Source organism: Mirounga leonina, unplaced genomic scaffold (genome assembly GCF_011800145.1).
Source record: "Mirounga leonina isolate KUSES-001 unplaced genomic scaffold, KU_Mleo_1.0 Mir_53, whole genome shotgun sequence".
Classification (NCBI taxonomy): Eukaryota; Metazoa; Chordata; class Mammalia; order Carnivora; family Phocidae; genus Mirounga; species Mirounga leonina.
In genome coordinates, this window is record NW_023270807.1 from 24,875,460 (window position 1) to 24,888,494 (window position 13,035).

Here is a 13,035-nt window from a genome sequence, read left to right on the forward strand (position 1 = left end):
AGTATTCTGTTGAGGGTTTTTAAATCTATGTTCATCAGGGATGAACATCAGGGATATTGGCCTATAATTTTCTTTACTTGTAGTGTCCTATCTGGCTTTGGTATGAGGGTAATGTTTCATAAAACAAGTTTGGAAGTATTCTCTACTTTTTTTTTCCCCAGCACAATTCTATTTAATGGAGGTGGGCAGCAGGATGTTCCACTATGATTAATTTAGTTCAGGGACCTGTCAACATTAGGTAGAGAAGAAGCCACCATCATTCTTTCGGGAGTAGCCTCCATTGGTGGCTGCAGTATGAGGGGACACTATGGATCCTTAGATGCTGTGGATAGACTCCTTCTTAGGGTTGATCCAGTGTCTGATGTTAGCTCGGGAAGTGATGGGAGGTGGCAGAGGAGGGGATAAAAGTTCTCCAGGGAATTGGGTATTGATGATTCCATGGGTATCCTGGGTGTTCTCCTGGTGTAAGAGTATCTCACTTTTGTTCTTTAATGTCCCTGTGTGGTGGTTGTACAAGGATGCTAAGTGGAAATCCAGGTCATCCTTTGGTATCTCAGGATCAAAAAAATAAACATCCCGCCTCATGGAAGTGATTGTGGGAGTTGAGCTGAGCTGACTCCAGGGTTCCTGTTGCTGAGCAAGGTGAGCTGGGTTCTTATATGGCAGTTTCTTGGAAGCCCGGAGTTATCCCAGGAAGGTATCATCGTTATCCACGGTAGGGTGCTGGAAGGGGTCTCGGGCGAAAGTCATGGTAAAATGCGGAGTGAGCTGCTGGTGTGAGGGATGGGAAGCCTGTGCAGCCCTACTTTTCTTTTCTTTTTTCTTTTTTTTTTTTTTGAAGACATTAAGAAAGATTGGCACTAATTCTTCTTTAAATGTTTGGTAAAAGTCATCCATGAAGTCATCTGATATTGAGATGGCTTTGGTTGGGAAGATTATGATTACTGATTCAATCTCATTACTCATGTTTGGTCTGTTTAGATTTTGTATTTCTTCATAATTCAGTCTTGGAAGGTTGTATGTATGTTTCTATGAACTTACCCATTTCTTTTGGGTTATCCAATTTGTTGGCATCCAATTGTTGATAGTAGTCTCTCATGATCCTTTGTATTTCTGTGGTACCAGTTGTGGTATTTCCTCATTCATTTCTGAGTTCATTTATTGGAATCTTCTCTCCTTTTCTCTGGGTTAGTTCAGCTAAAGGTTTGTCAATTTTATTTATCTTTTCAAAAAAAAATTCTAAGCTTCATTGATTATTTCTATTTTTTTTAAATATTTCATTTATTTCTCCTTTAATACTTCTTTCTTTCCTCCTGCTAACTTTGTTTTTAATTTGTTTTTCTTTTTCTAGTTCCTTAAGGTGTAAAGTTGGGTTATATATTTCAGATCTTTCTTTTTTCTTAACATGGGCATTTTTCACTATAAACTTCCTTCTTAGAACTGCTTTTGCTATATCCTATAAGATTTGATATGTTGGGGGCATCTGGAGGCTCAGTCGGTTAAGCAGCTGCCTTTGGCTCAGGTCATAATCCCAGGATCTTGGGATCAAGCACCCCATTGGGCTCCCTGCTCAGCAGAGAGTCTGTTTCTCCCTCCCCCCTGCTCCTGCTCTCTCTCTCTCTCTCTCTCTCTCTCCCTTTCAAATAAATAAATAAAAATCTTTAAAAAAAAGAGATATGATATATTGTATTTCCCATTCTTGTTTGCCTCATGATACTTTCTGATTTCCCTTTTGGTTTATTCTCTGATCCATTGGCTGTGCAGGACTGTGCAGTATCTATAGACGCTTGATCACATCTTCTGTGGGGTGGACTGGGTACTAGCTATGAGACTCACTATTGGAGGGTAGGGGTATATGGAAGGATGGTGGCATATGAGGGCTAGGAGTCTGTAGGTTGTGTGTGTTACAAGTTTCATGACTGGGCCTCTTGATGGAATCCATGAGGCAGTTAGTGAAACTGGGAACTTTTGTTCAGTTCCCTGCACCCTGATTGCTGTGTGTCTCCACCGCTTTTCCCTGCTCTAAGCTTCCCCAACTAGCCATGCTGTTCAGGGTGGGGCAAAAAAGAATTGGGCCTTTTGGGCAGCATTCCACATGGATGAGAAAACTGGGTGTTCACTACATGTTCATTTTCTCCTTTGAGAGAAATCACCAGTCAAGAGCACCTCTCTTGGTACTAAAATGTACCACCTTAGGGAAGGGATGACACTGGTAAACTGTTTGTCCTACCCTCTTCAATATGTCTGCTCTTGGATTTTTTGCTCCAAATATGTGCTGGGCTCCCACAAAGATACTCTTTCTCATCTATGAGTAGTTGCAAAAATTAGTGTTTCTTTGGGGAAGGAGGTGTGTGAGGGCTGAAAACGCCTATCTGACATCTTTTTGATGTTACACAAGAGTAGATTTTTAGAAATTGAGATACTTAGATAATAGTCTATATGAATTTGCTAAATCCTTTATTTCTCTTTAGAGGTACGCAGATAGCCACAATAATTATTTGTGCTATCTTGCATGTTAAGTGGTAAAACATAGCTTTAATTGTTGAGATCAATTTGGAAGACAGTATTTAGATCCAAACTTGTGGAATTTCCTCTTTCCATAAAAAAAAAAAAATGTTTGTGTACATATTAGGAAGAGGTAATTTTTTCCCGACCTGCCTTGAGTCAATTCTGTTATCCATAGTTTTAAAAAAAAATAGGTGTGTTTTGTTAGAAACAATTTATGGTTGGTGATGACTTATGTTGACATCTTCCCTTTGGAATAAAGAAATAATAAATAAAACAGACATTTAATAAATGGTTCATTCTGCTCAGTTGGAATAATATAAACAATCCTTATTTTTATGATTTGTAATCATACTTCATTTTTTATTTTTTATATTTATTTTGAATAAGAGCATATAATATTTTTTTCTACTCTTTGAGTAGAAAGATTGTCACATATTTGTGAAGAAGAGAAGCATACAAAGAGATTACTTTGGGGAATAAATGGATACCAGAAAAAAACAAGACAAAATCTTCCATAAAAGCATTCATGTATTTTTTTTTTTAAACAGCCTGTTTTTATAAACTCTGGAAGTAAAATTTTATAGAGTATCAGGTTAGGTTTTTGAAACTTGAATTCTCTTCTCATTCCTTGATATTTTTAGTGTTGTTTAGACTTAATCAGTTTACTAATTTTGGCTATGACAGAAATGTACATATTAAGGTTACAATTTTCCTTAAGGTTAGTGAAAGACACTGAGATATGAAATTCCATGGAAGTCAGTAACTTGAAAAATTATAACTGAAGAAATGCCCTTGCCTATTTAAGAAGTCTCTCATCTTCTCTTTATCCAGTCCACATCTTCTGAAAAAATTAAAATGCAATGGTAGGGATGGGAGAAAGAAAAAACTACTTTTTTATACTTATTCAGAAAAGAACATTAACTTTGGTAATCAATGATGTGCAGCCGCAGTGGCCAGAATATATATATTGCTAACTTTTTGAGTTCTAGGGAATGAAGAGGTGAAATTCAGGTTTAAATACTAACTTTGAAACTTACTAGATATATGGTGGTTGTTAATTTGCAAAAATTCTCTGCACCTAAGTTTCTTCATTTGTGAAATGTCAACAACAACACTGAATTCTTAAGCTTATTGTGAGAATCAAATGACATATCATAGGTGAAAATGTTCAGTACACTGAACACTCTGTCCAAATGATACTCTTTGTAATGACACAAATGTATCTTCTTTCCATAAATTAGCTAATTAAAGCACCATAGCCCCTGTCTGACCATCTTGAAAATCTGTTCTACAGTATGGTCAGGGTCATGTCCATTTTAGATCTATCGTCTCTGTTCCTACACATAAAAGTATAGAAGTCTATAATAAAGCTAAGAAATTTCATAATTCTCACATTTCCTTTTGTCATTTATATATTTTCATAACTGATACTCTGCAAAAAGATAAGAGAAAAAGAGAGAATTCCAATAAATAGAATAAAAATGAAAAAAGAGACAACACAGCTGGTACCACAGAAATACAAAGGATCATGAGAGACTACTATCAACAATTGTATGCAAACAAATTGGCAAAACTAGAAGAAATGGATAAGTTCCTAGAAACATACAACCTTCCAAGACTGAATTAAGAAGGAATAGAAAATCTGAACAGACCAAACATGAATAATGAGATTGAATCAGCAATCAAAATCCTCCCAATCAAGAAAATCCCCAGACCAGATGACTTCACCTGTACATTCTTCCAAAACAGATACGTACTCCCATGTTTATTGCAATATGATTCACAATAGCCAAGGTATGGAAACAATATACTTGTCCATTGTTGGATGAATGGATAGAGAAAATGTGGTGTAAATATACAATGAATATTATTCAGCTTTTAACAAGAAGGAAATCCTCAGATGAACGTAGGAGAAGAGAAGGAAAAATAAAAAAAGATAGAAACAGAGAAAGAGGCAAAACATACTCTAGGGAACAAACTGAGAGTTGCTGGAGGGGAGGTGGATGAAGGGATGGGGTAAATGGGTGATGGGCATTAAGAAGAGCACTTGTGATGAGCACTGGGTGTTATATGCAAGTGATGAATCACTAAATTCTACCCCTGAAATTAATAATACACTATATGTTAACCAATTTGAATTTAAATAAAATCTAAAAAAAAAATAAATAAAGATGTTAGGTGAAAAAAAAAGGAAAGCCTACCACTAGTAACAGTATGGTTAGGATATTATTCTAAGTGAAATAAGCATGGCACAGAAATTCAAAAACTGCATGATCTCACTTATATGTGGAATCTCAAAAATTCAAACACATAAAGCAGAGGGTAGAATGGTGGTTACTAGGGGCTAGGGAGTGGGATGGATGGAAAGGCATTGGTCAAAAGGCACAAGGTATCAATTATGCGAGATGAATAGAGATCTAATGTACAGCACAGTGACTATAGCTAATAATACACTATTGTATAATTGAAATGTATGGGGAGAGCAAATCTTAAGTGTTATAACCATACACAAAAAAATGGCAACTATGTGAGGTGATGATTATGTTAATAGCTTGATTGTGGTAATCATTTCACAGTGTATAAATATATAAAAATACCACATTTTACACTTATATACAATTTTTGTCAATTTTCCTGAAAGCTGTGGAGGAAACGAGTGCAATGAAATTTGTAATAACAATATATAACACTTGAGCAATGTATTCAAACTGATTTATATAACTTAAAAAGTCCACTCATTTGTGCATGCACTTCAGGTCTCACTTAACTTGTAAGAGTAAACAAAACTTATATGCTGCTCTATTTATTTTAAGAAAAAGAAACTGTTGGGTTTTTGGGGGATTTTTTTAGGAATGTGAAAGGCCTTTTATTTTTTTTTTCTCTTGAGTCCCAGCTAATTATTCATGAATTAAACTGAAGGATGATCTTCTGCTTGAAAAGCTTTATAAGATATAATTTTGTGATGCACATGTACCTAGAGACTTATATAATCAGTATACGTGTCATTTTAATAAGTAATTAAACATACTTTAGCCTAACAAAAGATATTGAGATTAAACAATACCCACCCATTCCAAATGGTATTATTACCAATATTTTTTCTCCTTTGTTGTTTTAACATTCCCAAAATAATGTTTAAATTATATCTTTTCTTTTCATGAGATAATGTGTACCTGGCATGAGCTATGTTAGATTTTCCCATAATTATAATAAAGTAATTTCAACAGAGTTCTTTTGTAAGGATGTCTTGCAAGTCTATTTTTGGCTAAAAACATGGTATCTCTTTTGAGAAAATAAAGATTTATGTTCATGTGTGGAATTACTCCAGGTTCTTCATAATGATGATAGCAAAGTAGATAGGAAGATCCAGCCTACTACCCATTTCCTATTGCTGGCTGAAGGGAACTGAATGGATGCATTGCGGCAGGAGCCCATGGGGTGACTGACAGATGGGCTGTCTTGTACAGGTTTTACAAGTATCAGGTCTAAGCCTCAACTCAGAGAGTTGAGGACCATTCTATGAGTGACAGAAAAGCAACTTAACAGGATGCGGCTGCCTGCTCACACCCTTTTTGGTGCTATGTGTTGGGAGGAAAGAAAAAGCACCAGACCTATCTATACACCATCCCTGAAGTGTTTCTCAGCATGGTGGGAGAAAGGGGAAAGGTTGGATGATAGAGTGTAAGGTAAGGATGGGGGCAGGGAGAGTGATGTATCTCTTTTCCTCCCACATAAAAATGTGGAATGTAGGGCGCCTGGGTGGCTCAGTTGGTTAGGCGACTGCCTTCGGCTCGGGTCATGATCCTCGAGTCCCAGGATCGAGTCCCGCATCGGGCTCCCTGCTCAGCGGGGGGTCTGCTTCTCCCTCTGACCCTCTTCCCTCTCTTGCTATCTGTCTCTCATTCTCTCTCTCTCAAGTAAATAAATAAAATCTTTAAAAAAAATGTGGAATGTATCTGTAAGTGTCTTTCTGTCTGCTAACTCTCCCCTTTTTCATAGCTGCTATAAATAATGATAACAAACAACATTCTTTTTTTTCTTTTGTAGCTCCCCACAAATGTACTTTGCTCCAGCAGGAAGTACACAAATGTCTGACTAACCACCAACAGTCATCCTAGCATCCTTTTCATTAGAGCTTGCTCTTTTACAGGTGAATGTTGTTTTCACTGAATATCTGAATTGGATGTAGTATTTTCTTGTACCCTGCTTCTTTCCAGAAATATTTCAGTTTTGCAACCATGGAATAGTACTTTGGGGGACTTTTACTTTTGGGTGAATGGTAAACATGGAGCAATAAAAAAATCATGATAATAGTCCAATTTTTTGTGCATTTAGTATTTGATACAAACTAGCAGTGCCTTTGATGAAATTTGGAAGTTTTTGTGTTCCTGAGCAAAAGGCTAAGAAAGAACTCTTGAGACTTTTTTTGGTACAAAAAGGTGATTTTATTATAGGACGGGGACAGGACCTGTGGGCAGAAGGAGCTTCACTGGGATTGTGAGGAGTAACTGATTATATACTTTTTAATTAGTAGGGGTTAGCGATAGTGCAAGTCTCTTAAGGAATTTGGAAGCAAGGCTTTCAGGACCTTGAGAGGTTAGCTGCTGTTAAGATAAAAGATAAGGTTACTTTTAGGGCGCCTGGGTGGCTCAGTTGGTTGAGCGACTTGCTTCGGCTCAGGTCATGATCCTGGAGTCCCGGGATCAAGTCCTGCATCGGGCTCCCTGCTCAGCAGGGAGTCTGCTTCTCCCTCTGACCCTCCTCCCTCTCATGCTCTCTGTCTCTCATTCTCTCTCTCACAAATAAATAAATAAAATCTAAAAAAAAAAAAGATAAGGTTACTTTTAGCCTTTCATAAAACATAAAGGCACTAAGGAGGCCACGAGTTCCTTGAGGAAGGTCACACTGCATTTTCAAGTATCTATCAGCGGGCTGCAAGCTGTAAGGAGATTTAATTTAAGCTACATTTCTCTTGCCATTGTTTCCCTCATCACCTTTATTTTGGATTCTGAATACTATAGATAAAACATTTAATTGATTTCATTTTCACCATCAGCATCCTTGATTGAAATATATCCATGACATTGTATAGCTCCCTCTGGTGTTTAACACCTGAAAATTCTTATTTGGTCAAAGACCAGTAGGCAAAAAAGGAAAGAAAGAAAGACGCTGTCTCTGGTGCAGCAGAACTGAAGGCAGACTAACTAGAATTGTTTTTTCCATTAAACTGTCTTTCTAACGGGGTATTATTTAAAATCTCTGTCTTCCCGGAAGCCAGTCAGGAAGCTCTGGGCTTGCGCCAGGCCCTTCGTTGCCATGTGGGGCATCAGTGAAGGAAGTGCTGGGTCAGCCAGTGTGAGCTGCAATCAGATCAACTCCCCAGCTACCTAGTCCAGTCTCTGCAGTGTTCTAACTGTAATTACACAGAAGATGAGAGAGTTGGCAAGATGGAAAGTGATGGAAGGGGAAAGAAAACAAGAGAAGCTCTAGAAAGGATTTAAGAAAAGAAAGAAATGCAGGGCTTCCACGTGACAATTTCTTCTTTTTTTGCTTTTCATTTGTCTATTACAAATTAAGTATGGTAACACAGATCATGAGATGCATTCTGTGTTTATTGAAGTGTATGGCATTCTAAGTGCGTTCATTTTTGTGATGTGAAGACATATTTAGGATCAATTCTATGCTCTTTACACTCTATACTAGGTATTAGTTCATTTAATTCAATCAATTTTACTTAAAAGTTAAATATTAATTCAGTTTTAGAGGTGAAGAAACCCAGTCTCATGGAGGTTATGTAATTTTCCCGGGCCCACAACTAGTAGATTAAGATTGGAGCCTAAATCAGTTTGATACCAGAGCCCATCTTCTTTCCACCAGACAGTGTTTCCTCTTTCAAGTCTCAGGATTTATACATGAATATTCCTTAAAAGTCATGGCATAGTGGCTCCCAACCATGATTTTATTATCACCACTCTGTTACTTATTTTAGACAGTGGATACACTCAGTGATAAAACTGTAACTTTCTGTTGATATTTAGATTTTTTATTGTACTTTTTCATTCTGTTATTGTGTAAAACTGCTTCAACTTATAACAAAATATAGGAGGGCCCATGATGTTTCTAATGTATTTCTTGTATAATTGAATAAAATACAAAAAAAAAAAAGAAAGAAAAAACGGTTGTCTACATTAAGAGGCATTCATTTTATGTGAGATCCAGGCTAAGAGCTTGAGAAGCAGTTAATGAAGAGGTTAAGATTATATGCTTGGTCCCGACTTCGGTGCTTGGGTTGGAATCCGGACTAGTCCCCTGAACAGGTAAGTGGCCCCCACAACATATCTGCAACCTCAGAGTTTGAGTTCCCTGGTCTGCAAAGTTGGCATAATGTTACTGTCTACACTTTATTTTTTTTATATATTTTTTGATACTATCTACACTTTAGCATGATCTTGTGAATCAAGTGACTTCACTGAGATCAAAGTAGCCTGAAACATAAGAAATCTACTCTAAGTATTCCTATGGGGAATCAAGACACAGTAATAAAATAGGTCACCAAGGGCACAGAGCGGATAAGTGGCCAAGCGAGGACTTGAACAAAATGATGCTGGATCTAGCATGTGAAGCTGAATTATCACTCAGTGGCACCTAGCGGAACCAATGATCATTTTGGAGTTTCACTGCCTTCGTTAAGCATAAACAATTTTTATTGTTTTATTTTCCTTCACTGAAGTTCACTCACATGAAGACTGGCTAGAAGAGAATCTAAGTTGAAGCTACACATATGGCAAAGTCACTGAAGCTTTTTCCTACTCCTCCCATTTGAGCTTCTTTGAAATTATTTCCCTTCCCGTTCGTACATGTAATAAATGGTTGAAGATGAAGGTTTAGCTCATCTTTAAGGCACATTCAGAATAATCCTTTATTGAAAAGCGGAATTTAGAAATTATGCTTCAGAGTAGCAACAAGTTTTCAACAAATGTCCACGCTGACCTTTCAACATCTCTATCCATGCTTAGTGACATCCTCATCAGCCTGCAGTTTCTGAGATTTGAGAAATGCAATGAAGGTAAGAAAAACCCTGATAATTACTTAAGACTATTTTTTCTCTAGCAAACAGAATATGTGTGTATATTTGTGTATGAAAAAAATGGGGGAAAAAAAGCACCTCTCCCTGAATCTGTTAGTCTCTAGGTCATTATTATGAAGTTAATCTTCCTTACCCTCTATCTAATATTTTATCAATAGGGAACTGCTGAATGTTTGCAAGGTGAATGCACATAAAGGCAACTGTAGGCAGATTTTAAGGTTTATAGGCTTTAGGCAAATACTGCCAAATATATGACAGGCCTATTTTTGTAGCCCCAGGGTTAGACTTCGGTATGGTCTTGAGAGATTTGAAGATTTAGGAAAAGGAAATTTTACATATACTTAAAAATATATATATTTCTTCCAGTTCAGAGACAACAATACACACCTGACTCTGAGTCTATGCTATTTTCTTTGAAGAAGGGATTTTAAAAGATGATGTAGAAGAAACTCTCTCTCTTTTCCATTGTTTTTCCTGTCTTTAACATGGAGACCAGTGAACATGGTACAAAGAATATGTAGCCCAATGTAAGAAGACTACCTTCTCATATTGATGCCTCATTAAGGGGGAGTTTAAATTAGGTAATCTGGGCATCTGGGATAAAAATCTTTAAGAGGACGTTCTGCATGGAGCACTGGGTGTTATACGCAAACAATGAATCATGGAACACTACATCAAAAACTAATGATGTAATGTATCGTCATTAACATTACATAATTTAAAAAAAAATGAAGGGGGGGAATCAGAGGGGGAGACGAACCATGAGAGACTATGGACTCTGAGAAACAAACTGAGGGTTCTAGAGGGGAGGGGGTTGGGGGGATGGGTTAGCCTGGTGATGGGTATTAAAGATGCACTACCAAAACAAGTGCATGGAGCACTGGGTGTTATGCACAAACAATGAATCCTGGAACACTACATCAAAAACTAATGATGTGATGTATGGTGATTAACATAACAATAAAAATTTTTCAAAAAATCTTTAAGAGGAATTCCTATTATAGGATTCAAGGAATAATTCAAGAAACATATTTATAAGACTCCCTTAGTATCTTTGTAATAGTGTTGCAATGGTTGTAATCATGCTTTAATTAAATGTTTGCTGAGAAAAACCTGTTTCACTAAGCCACCCAAAATTAACTGAGAGTTCATCCACTTACATAATTCAGTGAAACATGATATAAAGAGTCAGGGTATCCACTATTTTATATTGAAGAGAATATAGTGTTTTCTTAGCTTTTTCCACAAATGTTTAAAGAAATGATCGACCCATGGAAACATCTTCATTACACCGTGCACACCAATAATATTGACATTTTATGCATCCTTTTTTGTAGTATAACATTAATAATTCAGTGCTAGGACTTGTGTGTTTGACTAATGTTTTGAAAAACAAATATTTCAAAACAAAGTGAGTTTCAAATCCTGATACTATAAATGTCTTTGCGTTGAAATTTTCTTTTATAGCTTTTTTGCATTCATATTTTATTTTTTATTTCAGACACAGCAACAAGGACCACACTTTCCTATTGACATTATCAGGTTAGTGGATTTAATGTCTGGAGCAGGCACCTCAAAGCTTAGTTCTTGACCTTTTGTCAAGGCTTAGCTATCTATAGGCATGTCGACTCTTCAGGTGCAAAGTAAATATACAATTCTAAAAGAGTTTAGTTCTAATTTGGTTTAATCAAATCTAAGAGAAGGGAAGTAATTTCTAAACAGTGAAAGCTCTTGAGCAAGGTTAAATAAGTAATTTGGTTCTGCCACCTATTCAGTATTATTTACTCTGAATTTATCCATGTTTGATTTATGTATATATTATAATGGCATAATTTTATGTTCCAACCCCTAGCCTCCTAATACACTTCTAAAGAGTTACATTACATAGAGCAAACTTTCAGTGATTTTTTTATTGCACATAGGGCAATGGGGATAATGATACCGATTCTACATGGGAGACAATTATATTGGGATAAAACCTCTAAAATGCAGAACCCTATATTTGTAGGGAATTGGAACGAGCTCATAAATAGCAGTTGTGATTTAAAAAATTTGGATCGCCTGTGGTGTCAGTTTTACTCCCTGATTTCACTAAATATTTATCTGATGCCTCCTACATGTCCTGTATTTTCTCTGGGCTGGGAATGCAAACCTATATAGGCCTGCTTTGTGAGGGCTACCTTGTAAGCAAGGGTTGACTGTACTGTAACTTGTGTATTAATAATTAGCGTTAATTGGATTGATTTTCATTAGCTGGTGTTTCCCCTAGTATTTTTGAATTAGCCTTTGACATTATTATATGATTGAGAAAAAGTCAACAAAATTCCTCATAGTCATCACTCCTTTGAGTACATTTATAGATACTTTCAAAACAGAACTTATTGTAGAGATCCTCAGGCAGAACAAATTTTATAAAAGCTAACCCACTTCTTCCTTGGAAAGTATTTGTTTTATATTTAACTAAGTTTAGATAGCTTTTTCTGGAATATCTTGTGGAGGTCTAGGTTGAAATATATCTTTGACCCGTACCTAGATTTCCTGTAATAATTCTTCTTCCAACCTCCCACTGACAAATTTCATCTAAAGGTAGATTTGATATCAAGAAGAAACTTATAGTATTTTCTTTTCACTTTATTTGAGATTTAATGTCTCCATTCCTTAATTTATACTAGTACTGGATCAGGTAAATTAAATCCACACAATCACAGAAAAATTATTTAAGGAAAAAAAACCTTCTACCAAAACATGTTATATTCAAATTGTTCTAAAAAAATTGAGAACAGATTCACACTTACCCTTCACAAGCAAACAGACTCACACTTACCCTTCCTCATATGTTGATGGATACTTTCTTTTTTTAAAAAAGATTTTGTTTATTTATTTATTTGACAGAGAGAAAGCACAAGCAAGGGGAGTGGAAGAGGGAAAGGGAGAAGCAGGCTTCCCGCTGAGCAAGAAGCCCCATGGATGCAGGGCTCCCTGTGGGGCTCAATCCCATGACCCCAGGATCATGACCTGAGCCAAAGGCAGATACTTAACTGACCGAGCCACCCAGATGCCCCGATACTTTCAAAGTAAATTCTACAACATAACATGTCCAGCAGCAGGGGAGATATAAAGTAAATCCAGCACCTGAAATTGTTGAATTACCATCTAACCATAAGAAATTACAATTGCTGTAATGATGTGGGAAAATATGTATGATATTTGAGTAAAAATCTTAGAACACATTATTGTTAACTCTAATTCCCATGTTAGGCTCAAAACTATTTTACTCTATTCATTCCCACAGGAAGGAAACTGACATATTTTCAGAGAAAATATCGTCCTCAAGTCACACACTTATAATACTACTTAATATAGTAAACAAATAAACCTTTATAAAAAAACAAGGACTTTTTATTTAAAAAAAACTGAAGAGGGTAACTTCATGTTTTTAA

The 13,035-nt window shown here is 36.3% G+C and overlaps 1 pseudogene; it reads right to left on the minus strand.

Annotated features, from left to right (window-relative positions):
• Positions 1-234: 234 nt before the first annotated feature.
• On the minus strand, positions 235-750 carry LOC118001416 (annotated as a pseudogene).
• Positions 751-13,035: the final 12,285 nt, after the last annotated feature.